Source organism: Palaemon carinicauda, chromosome 21 (assembly GCF_036898095.1).
Source record: "Palaemon carinicauda isolate YSFRI2023 chromosome 21, ASM3689809v2, whole genome shotgun sequence".
NCBI lineage: Eukaryota > Metazoa > Arthropoda > Malacostraca > Decapoda > Palaemonidae > Palaemon > Palaemon carinicauda.
The window spans coordinates 19,457,877-19,467,770 of NC_090745.1; the positions used below are offsets into that span (position 1 = coordinate 19,457,877).

Consider the following 9,894-nt stretch of genomic DNA (forward strand, 5'->3'; position numbering starts at 1 on the left):
AATTTGATTGATATACCTGAAGCTGAGGAATACCTTGATGTGCCCACCAATGAATTCAGTGTGTTTGAAGTCGAAGCTATCTTTTAAAAAAACTCTAAGAGATGGGATGCCTCTAGTTACGATGGAATAACTGCTGAGATAATATTGCCGAAAATGAAGTGACTCCCAGATTACTTACCAGATTATTTTGTAGAATGTGGCGTGAAGAGGCAAAGCCTGATGAATGGGAGATAGGAGTGTTGGTGAAAACGGCAAATAGGAGATCTGACTGATTGCAATAATTACAGAGGTATCACACTTACGTCAGTTGTCATGAAAATTCGATGTTGTTTATCCTCCTCATGCATTTTGTAATGCATAGAAGAGTTGGGGATGTTGGAAAAGGATTGGACTGGATTGGTAACAGGATATTAGCTGACCTAGAGTATGCTGATGACGCTGTGCTTATTAGCAGAAAACCACAGGTCAAGATAGACAGAGATGAGGAGAATGGAACATGCAATGGAAGATGAAAATATCATTGGAAGGAAAAAGGTTTAATGAGGTGGAACCATTTAAATATTCAGGAACTATGATATCTAATACAGGGATTAAGATTTTGAGTTCAATGAAAGATTAAAAAAAAAAAACAAATGAGACAATGGCTAGGTTAAGTAATATCTGGAAATCAAATCAACTGAAATTACTTATAAAAGTCTGGCTATATATCAGTTTAGTGAGATCGGTGTTACTGTGTGGATATGAGTCGTGGTATAACAATGAAACAATATCCAACAGATTTTATAGATTTGAAAACAAAGCCATAAGAAGAATATTGGGAGTTAAATGGCAGGACAGGATTAGAAATGAAACTATAAGAGAGATCACTCAAGTGCCATATGTGGATGAGATCATGGTGAGTGGTATGTACCAACCGTGTGTCACACAATTGTACATACTGTAATTCCTTTTGTATATAATATGCTTGTATCTTCGCTCTTCCCTCGCACTCAAACGAACATGAAAATTCATGTCTGCTGTTTTGCTCTGAACATTGTCTGTCTCTCGAACATGTTAAGTCCTGTTGCCTTGAGGTTTTGTATATAAAGAAGAGTGTTCCTTAATATATAACTCAGTCGTTTCCAATCTGCCTTTGAGTTCACACCCTCTCTTGGCCCGTCACATTGGTGACCCCGGAGTGACTCGCTCCTCCTGCCTCCCCATCCCCCCTACACCTCTCACCGTTACTATGACGCCGTCAACGCATACCTTCTGCAGCAGTACTCGCCGTCGCCAGCCGCCCGTATAGCAACGCCTTTTCAGCTCTCAACAACCGTTGGGGGACCAAAGGGCTTCGCTCACCCTCGGGAAAATGACCAGTATCACTCGCCTGCAACCTGCCGCAGACGGCTCTCCTCGTGATGTGAACCCACTTCATGACTTTCAAACCTCCATCAACGCCTCCACTCGTGACGAAGAGGACATCTATTCAACTTCAACCGAAGCTGACGTGAATGCCGTAGGACACGCCTATGAATGCCGTAGGACATACACGCCTATGAACGCCGTAGGCCTATGAATGCCGTAGGACACGCCTATGAATGCCGTAGGACACACGCTTATGAATGCCGTAGGACACACTCGCCTATGAATGCCGTAGGACACACTCGCCTACCCCGTGACGAGCCGGAGCGGCAACAGCCACCCATCATCCACCACTCGCTCGCACCCAAACCAACGACTTCTACAGCCACTCACTGCTGCTAATCGGCGCAGTTTTTACTACTACCTCTCCACATTCAGGCCACCTATTTAACATGTTTAGTATGTCATTTTTAGAGGGGGAGCCATGTACCAACCGTGTGTCACACAATTGTACATACTGTAATTCCTTTTGTATATAATATGCTTGTATCTTCGCTCTTCCCTCGCACTCAAACGAACATGAAAATTCATGTCTGCTGTTTTGCTCTGAACATTGTCTGTCTCTCGAACATGTTAAGTCCTGTTGCCTTGAGGTTTTGTATATAAAGAAGAGTGTTCCTTAATATATAACTCAGTCGTTTCCAATCTGCCTTTGAGTTCACACCCCTCTCTCGGCCCGTCACAGGTACATGGAGATGGTTTAGGCATGCTCTTCGCTCTCTCCAAGAGAATAGTTCACTAAACTTTCAACCAGGCTCCACAAGGCCCTAGAAGAGTTGGAAGACCCAGGCCTACATGGCTGAGGACTATGAAGCGCGAAGTAGATGTTGAATGGAGAAGTATTGATTTAAAAGCTCAAGATAGAGACGAATGGCAAAATCTAACCGAGGCCCTTTACGTCAATAGGCGTAGGTGAGATGATGATGATATGTGGTTTCAAGCTATTTAACTCAAAGTGAGTTACTTTGCCTCCTTCTTCCGCTAAAAACCATTTTGTTGCTCTACCAATGCAAAATAATGGATGCTCCTTATCTTTATAAATTACCACATACCATTTTCCTACAACTGAGGCTTCTTTATAAGGAGGTGAAAGCTCTTCCAAAATTAATTAAATTCCTTTTGATTCACTATCAGGACTATCCAAGTAGTTTGAATAATCACTATTAATTACCTTGGTCAATTTAGATTTTTTTTTATTCACTTTAGCGTTTGCACACATTTTTCATAGAAATCGATAAATATTTGGTTGCTTTGTATTTCCATTATTTGTTTTGTTTTTATTTCTCTTAATGCCTTTCTTTATGGTTTTCCCTTTATTGTTCTTCATTTCATCTCTTTTTCTTAAATCTTTGATTGCATCCCTTTCTGTTACTATTTGAGCAAATGACTTTCTTATTCTTGTTTTGTTTTTATCATTCTTGGTTGCTTTTTCTGTAAGATTATCTTTTGTAGGTAAAAGTATCTCTTTGATGGCTCGTTCATTTTATGAGGTAAAAATAACAAAAATAAACTGGATATGTACAACTTAGGACGAATATTGTTTATGGGATCATTTGTCCGTCGTTGATATCTCTCACTATCATGCTGTTTACTCTAATGTTGCTGCATTGAACACTATATCAAAAAGGCAACACGCCAGCTGCATCTTTTCTATTGCAGTTATCAACATGGAAATTAGCAGAAAAGGGAAAATATATTTTCCCTAATACCTGAAATTTACATTTGGATTTATGAATTATTCTAGGAACAATGTATATACAAGAAAGATTTTTTTTTATTATTATTTGTAGCATTTGGGGTGACACCCCTCTCGAGGATGTCCCCATGATTTGGTCGATCTTTTTGAAGGTTCCACCCCTGAGTGTCAACACCTTTGAGTGTGTCCCCAGGATTAAATAACTTTTTGAAAATCATATCATAACCCTCGAGCTAGAAAGTCAAACTTTTTGTAGATGTAACTCTCAGGGTGTCACCCCGTTTTAGGGTGTCACCCTGAGCAGACACCCGCCCCCCATACTGCACTACAAATGTCTTATTTTGTATGCTTAAGATAACATATATGTATATTTGCGTGCTCGAATACAAAGTTTAATTTATATATTCATGTAGTAAGGCAAAATTGGACAGTTTTCAAAGCCATGGTGAGGCAAAATTGGACAGGCAACTTTCTCACTTTTTTCTTGGTGAGGCAAAATTGGACAGTCTTGGATTACGGAAACAAAAATTTATGTAAGTCCATAATTTTTTTCTAGTATATTTATATTGATAGTGACCATAAATTGTCATAATTTGGAAATTGAGCGTTGCCGCTTAACGTAGATACAGACGTGTCCATAATTGCCCCCTGTCCAAAATTGCCTCGCCTCTCTGATATTTTTTTTATCGATGAGATATAGGAATTTCTAATTCTCTGATGATTATGACACAAACTATTTTTATAGATGGGCCCTCCCTCTTTTGAAAGCATGTTTGATTTTTGGTCATAAATTATTAATATAGATTTTGTACAAAGGTTTCTAAAAAGGTGTCCAAAATTGCCTCGCCTTACTGTACTTTATACTCTTCCACTATAGAGTTTGCACTTGGTTAAGACCTTCCAGGCTTAGAATACATCCAATAGAATTATCTTACTCTGGAACAGATTATATTCTAACATATGTTCAAAGTAATAAAAACTGTTATATGATATATACCAAAAAACAAAATTTCAATGAATTATTTACGAGCGTAGGTAGATGTATGATAAAAACCAGCCCCTGAACGAAAGAGAAATACTAGGTGCATAATGTGCATGAACAGTCCTCGATAGTATAGTGGTGAGTATCCCCGCCTGTCACGCGGGAGGCCGGGGTTCGATTCCCCGTCGGGGAGACATATCTTTTAAATTGAAATTGAACCAAGTCATATCTAATCAATCTAATATGTGCACTTAATCCAAAGGTAAAGAATACATGCCTCGCTCTTCAGACGCCATCTATCTTTGACCTAAGAGAAGTTACTTTCACAAATGCAAGATAAATATAAAAATAACTATAAACAAGACTTTTAAATGTCTTTAAATTGAACCAAAATACTCCCAAGCTAAACAGCTATAAAGAAAACAGTCCTCGATAGTATAGTGGTGAGTATCCCCGCCTGTCACGCGGGAGGCCGGGGTTCGATTCCCCGTCGGGGAGATAGTCCGTTTTGGAAGGCTGTTATTACATATTATTACTTGTGAATAAGTTATCCAGGGGTTATTTGTAGCACGTGGCTCATTGGGATTAGCTCTGGCCGAATTTTGCATCCTCATTACCCCGACGGGGAATCGAACCCCGGCCTCCCGCGTGACAGGCGGGGATACATTCACCACTCTATTATCGAGGACTGCTTTTTGTATAGCTATTTAGCTTGAGAGTATTTTGGTTCAATCTAGAGACCCGGTAAAGTCTTGTTTATATAGGTCTTTTTATATTTATCTTGCTTTTGTGAAAGTAACTTCTCTTAGGTCAAAATTAGATGACGTCTGAAGAGCGAGGCATGTATTTTTGAAAGTCATAAGTTTGTATTCTTTACCTTAGGATTACTTGGGCATATTAGATTGATTAGAAATAATCTGGTTCATATTTAATACAAAATATATGTCTCCCCGACGGGGAATCGAACCCCGGCCTCCCGCGTGACAGGCGGGGATACTCACCACTATACTATCGAGGACTGATTGCTAGCAATATGCACTGAATATTTGGGTCTCGTTTAGGGACTGGTTTATCCCCACTTGCGCTCGTATGTCAGTCATTTAAAGCTTTGTTTACTCGTATACCTGATATGAAAATCTTCCATCACTTCCAACATATTTTGGAATATAATCTTTTCCAGAGAGTAAGAAAACTATAAAGTGTAGTTTATACTCTTCCACAATAGAATTTGCACTTGGTTAAGACCTTCCTGGCTTAAAATACATCCCATAGAATTATCTTCCTCTGGAAAAGATTATATTCTAACATGTTCCAAGTAATAAAAACTTTGTTATATCTCCGTCGGGGAGATAGTCTGTTTTGGAAGGCTGCTATTACATATTATTACTTGAGAATAAGTTATCCTGGGGTTATTTGTAGCAGGTGGCTCATTGGGATTAGCTCTGGCCGATTTTTGCATCCTCATTAACAGCACGTCAATTATCCAAAACTAGTTTTACCTCCCCGACGGGGAATCGAACCCCGGCCTCCCGCGTGACAGGCGGGGATACTCACCACTATACTATCGAGGACTGCTTTTGGTATAACTGTTTAGCTTGGGAGTATTTTGGTTCAATCTAAAGACCCTTAAAAGTCTTGTTTAGATAGTTCTTTTTATATTCATCTTACATTGTGAAAGTAACTTCTCTTAGGTCAAAAGTAGATGACGTCTGAATAGCGTGTCACATAATTTAGAAAGTCATAAGTTTTGTAAGTCGTAAGTTTTGGATTAACTGCACATATATTGTTTAGATATAATATGGTTCATTTTTAATACAAAACATATGTCTCCCCGACGGGGAATCGAACCCCGGCCTCCCGCGTGACAGGCGGGGATACTCACCACTATACTATCGAGGACTGAATGTATGGAATATGCACGGAGTATTTTCCTCTCGCTCAGGGACTGTTTTATTCCCACTTGTATATCAGTCATTTAAAGGTTTGTTTTCTGGTATACCTTATATGTTAAAAAAACCTCATCACTTTTAACATATTTTGGAATATAATCTTTTTCAGAGAGTAAGATAACTAGAATGTAGTTTATACTCTTCCACAATAGAATTTGCACTTGATTAAGACCTTCCAGACATAAAATGCTTTCCATAGATTTATCTTACTCCGGAGAAGATTATATTCCAAGATATGTTCAAAGTAATAAAAACTTTGTCATATGATGTATACTAAAAACCAAAGTTTTAAATGACTGTCGTACGATCGAAGGTAGACGTATGAGATAAACCATTCCCTGAGCGAGAGCCAAATACTAGGTGCATATAACGCATGAACAGTCCTCGATAGTATAGTGGTGAGTATCCCCGCCTGTCACGCGGGAGGCCGGGGTTCGATTCCCCGTCGGGGAGACACGTCTTTTGAATATAATTGAAGTAGGTCATATTAATTTTTATTCAAAGTATCTGTTACGCAATTTATCATGAAATGGAGAAATGAAGAATATAGAAATGATGACTCAAAAATAACATACCAGTCTTCAGACTACATTCGATTTTGTAGCTTTGCAAGTAATAATAATAATAATAATAATAATAATAATAATAATAATAATAATAATTTATGATAATAATAGTAATGATGATGATGATGATGATGATGATGTCTTAGAGAAGTCTATTTCACAAAAATAAAATAGAAATAAAACGACCCACATAAATAACAAAATTTTATGTTATGTTAACTGGATTTAGAGACAGATTTTAGGTATATGTTTTCAAATTAAACGAGTGATATACATCAAGGGAAGTCACGCAGTAGGAGAATTGAACTTTGTGTAAGAGGGACTTATTCTTTTGATTTCTATTTCATACGTATTTTGATGGTGCTCTCATGACCATACAGTCTAAAAGGCTTGTAAGCATCATCCTTAACTATGTCACTTAAGAGGTCTTGTTATTGTGATTATAAATATAGTTTTTAGTATAAGATATTTGCAAGACACAATCTGTCCTGCCAATGATCAAGCAATTGTTCCCTTGTTGGGGGGTTGGGTTCAATTCTAAATTCACTTAATCCTTAAACTAAAGTAGTCTTTGCTTATATAACCAAGATCTATATTCACCCCCAGCAATGAACCTCCCTTGAAGGTCATTTTCTGTTATGTCTTCAACACTGCAACAACAATTGTTCTATTTGGCCTCGCTGTATTTCCAAACACAAATTCTCTAATACGAAGCTGGAAAAAAAATGTATGTAAACCTCTAAAACGATACTTTAATAAAGCCAGAAAGGAAAACCTTCTCCCTCTTGTAAGGTAGAAAATCCCCAGTTCATCGCCTTTGTTACAAAAATCGTGTTTTGGGTATCGTAATGGAAGGTCAACGGATGAAGTTGCGTACTCGAATGAATTATGGAGTTTGTGATCTCTGTCAGATGAGAGACGTTTTGAAGATAGTCTCTTCTTTTTTTTTATTGCTTGCGTTAAAAAAAATGCAAAATAACGATATTAGACTCATAGGCTTTCCTATCTTTAACCTTTTTTTTTCTAGAGCCACCGTCAGGAAAAATAAACGTGTGGTTCTGAAAAATTCCAATTTTAAAAGTCCTGAAAGGATCCGGGGGGTACAATACTTTGCCTTCTGAGGGCAGGGACGTAAGTAAATATAAGACTATGTAAAGAGGTATAGTGTAGCACCTGTCAGAAATGGGATGGACTCAATGTGAGAAAAAGATAGCAGAATTGGATAATGTACTTTGATTTCTAATTAATTTTCCTGTGTAATGCAAATGATCAGTTATGTGAACGACCTAGTGAGATCGATAAAAGCTATGTCCAATATATACAGTATATATATATATATATATATATATATATATATATATATATATATAGAGAGAGAGAGAGAGAGAGAGAGAGAGAGAGGAGAGAGAGAGAGAGAGAGAGAGAGAGAGAGAGAGAGAGAGAGAGAGAGACTATACAGGGCTCTAAGCACACTTCTGCTAGAGGTGTGTGGCACTATCACTGCGAGTCTAAAATGTAGGTCAGAGACTCGGAGCTGAAGAACTTTCTTTGCCGGTTAAACTCAATGCAAGGGGGACTCGTTTATATCTATTGTGGAGAACACATAGGTATGGGACTAATATTATTAACAAAATTGTTCGTGTATGATGATTTAATTCGTAATGATAGGCTATACATTGAGGTAAATTCATATTAATATTGCCTCTTTATTTATATATTTGATTATTATGTACGTTAAACTAAAAGATTATCCATACATTAACGTGATTATATTTATTTAGTGAAAATAACCTTTTATATATTTAATACGATATGTTTTAGTAATACTTATACAAATGAAATATATTAGAATAATATTCAAACAATAATTACGTAAAGCGGAATCCGTTCAATATTTATGTTATCCTTATGTTTTTTATTATAATACAAGTCAGTTTCGTATGATGTATGATATCACTTAAGAAAGTTAGAGTTATCATATTGAGGATATTTAAGAAAGTTGCTATTGAATATATGTTTGCTGGTAGAAGAATATTTTTTTACTCCCTTCTTTTATCGACGTCATCTATTTTATATTCAATTTTAATATCTTTGAGTGATGATGTGGAGATGATAACGACTCGGTTTTCAAATACTGTCTGTTACGTTTTGATACAAGTAAATTAGTTTGCACATAATGTGGTGTTTTGATTAGAAATTTTTATTGTATATAATAACCAGAAACATTTCCGTTCAACAAATAAAAAATATCATCATAAAGTCTGTTTCGATAAGAAGGTATTGTATTATTAAATACAATTGCTAGAAATATGTTCGTTCAACAAGGAAGAAATATCCTCAGAATGAAAAATGAGACTCAACTTCTCCGTTATAGACATGGGGGGGGTCATTCAGCATCAACATGAAGAGCTAGTACTTTAGCGCTTGTGTAAAGGACCAGTCCTCGATAGTATAGTGGTGAGTATCCCCGCCTGTCACGCGGGAGGCCGGGGTTCGATTCCCCGTCGGGGAGACAAAAGATTTTTGTGCTAATTTGCGTGTTTTAGATGAGGTATGTACTTCGACCGTATCAATAACATTAAACATTTAATATTTTTTTCTCAGGAAACAGTGAAGTGCAATAACCTGTGTCAAATGCTTCGCATGCATGCAATGAACGCTCATGAAAAGAACATCAGAATCAGTTTGCAAGATGGGGGTGACATTTTTTTTTTTAATTTTGTCCTTTACTAAGTTAATATCATCCCCCCCCCAAGAAACCGGTTTCTCGAGAATTTCCCCCTTATGCAATGTCTGATTTCATTCAGGAAAATTTGTCTCGAGAACTACAATCATTGGTAATAGTAAGGTGGGCGGAACTGCAATTGGCAATAGTAGTAATAAGGTGAACCTCTTAATATTTTGTTTTCTTTACATTTTTCATACATTTGAGGGACGAAAGGGAGACTGTAATATGTCATTTAGATAATATAATGTGTCTCCCCGACGGGGAATCGAACCCCGGCCTCCCGCGTGACAGGCGGGGATACTCACCACTATACTATCGAGGACTATACATTTGTGAAAATTTTTGCTTATTTATTTCATATCTTAATGCCTGTCAATCGGTTGGCTCTAGGTCGGTGTTTGGGGCATATGTTTATGAAAAGTTTCATTACAAATTTCAACTATTTTTTAGATAGTATGGCATGATATTAATCCCTTCAGTAATTATAAAGTCTTTTTATTAAATTCTTTTAATTACCATTTAAATCTTCCATTAAGTTGATGGTAATGAAGTACTTCATTTCAGGCCTT

At 37.1% G+C, this 9,894-nt stretch overlaps 1 protein-coding gene and 4 non-coding genes across 5 annotated transcripts in view; 1 reads left to right on the forward strand and 4 right to left on the reverse strand.

Annotated features, from left to right (window-relative positions):
* Nucleotides 1–9,894, forward strand: part of LOC137614639 (uncharacterized) — a 375,918-nt gene that overhangs the window by 42,046 nt on the left and 323,978 nt on the right. The window lies entirely within an intron of this gene.
* TRNAD-GUC (transfer RNA aspartic acid (anticodon GUC)) lies at nt 5,029–5,100 on the reverse strand. Its single transcript has one exon. It is a non-coding gene; the product is annotated as a tRNA-Asp (tRNA).
* TRNAD-GUC (transfer RNA aspartic acid (anticodon GUC)) lies at nt 5,582–5,653 on the reverse strand. The gene has a single exon. It is a non-coding gene; the product is annotated as a tRNA-Asp (tRNA).
* TRNAD-GUC (transfer RNA aspartic acid (anticodon GUC)) lies at nt 5,910–5,981 on the reverse strand. The gene has a single exon. It is a non-coding gene; the product is annotated as a tRNA-Asp (tRNA).
* On the reverse strand, nt 9,576–9,647 carry TRNAD-GUC (transfer RNA aspartic acid (anticodon GUC)). Its single transcript has one exon. It is a non-coding gene; the product is annotated as a tRNA-Asp (tRNA).